This window comes from Echinococcus granulosus (assembly GCF_000524195.1).
Source record: "Echinococcus granulosus chromosome Unknown EG_S00105, whole genome shotgun sequence".
Taxonomy (NCBI): Eukaryota; Metazoa; Platyhelminthes; class Cestoda; order Cyclophyllidea; family Taeniidae; genus Echinococcus; species Echinococcus granulosus.
This window is the reverse complement of record NW_020170485.1, coordinates 38366-39470: the sequence shown is the minus strand read 5'-3', so window position 1 is coordinate 39470 and position 1105 is coordinate 38366.

Below are 1105 nucleotides of genomic sequence, written 5' to 3'. Positions count from 1 at the left end.
ATGGAGGCTGTGAGGTCGCATTCGCCAAGTTTTATGCCAAGTGTGAGGTCACATTTATGGCAGAGGCATTGTGCAGCCCTCTCTGCCATCCCTGTCACCACATCATCCTCATTCTCACTCTCATCTGCAACAGCACATCCATGCATGCTGAATGAGGGGTGAGGTGTGAGGGTGGAAATACTTGCCTGTGAAATACTTGCCTGGCATGCTGTGACAACCAGACCTGTGGCAGGACAGGGTAGGACCAGCATCCAAGTGTGCGCCATGATCGAGGTGTCGTCAATGGCAAGAGGAAGGCAACGCTAACGCAGCGCCTCAATTTTGGTCATTGGAGAAGCGTTGAGTGTCTTCAACATGAACGAGAACAGTGGGTGCTGTCGTTGTTCATCGAGGATACAATGCTCACCTAGAGTGTGGCCACCATTTGTGCGAGTGGTGAAACACTTCCAATTTGATGGTTGACGGCAAAGATGTTTGTAAATGAAAGAGCAGGAGGGGGGGGGGGGGTAGGGTAGGCGACCCAGAATTTCGGAGACCATCACTGACAGTGGGAGGGTGGATATGGCTTGGAAGGGATGCATCCTGCCTTGACCTGAAATACACATCGTACCATGGGCATGAGTTGTAGAATGCAGGCTGCAGAATAGCACCAAATCTCTAGCCTGGAATCCTCGGAGTGAAGTGCAGCCTCTGCATTAATGCGTCCGTTTCATTTGGAGAGAATCTCGAATGTGGAGGTGAGGGAACACGAAGCAGCCTTGTGGAAGGGGAGCATTCAGGATGATCGCTTTGGCTGTGTGTGTGTATGTGTGTGTGTGCGTGTGTGTGTGTGTGGGTGTGTGTGTGGGTGTGGATGGCAGAGTGGGGCTGCAGCCCACTCACCACGCTGTTCCAGCAAACGCAACTTGTGGTACAATCAGGGCATTCACCGCACCTTCACCAGTGTCGCATCTCACTTCAGCAAAGACCGTGTGGATAGATGGATGAGCCTGACTAGCAGTAAAGTGACGGCTCAGCACTGAGTTGTGTGGTGATGTGTATCGCAACGGTTGGCAACGCTGTCCATTTAAGTGGCACCTCGCGAAAAGGGAGTAAACAGTACGAA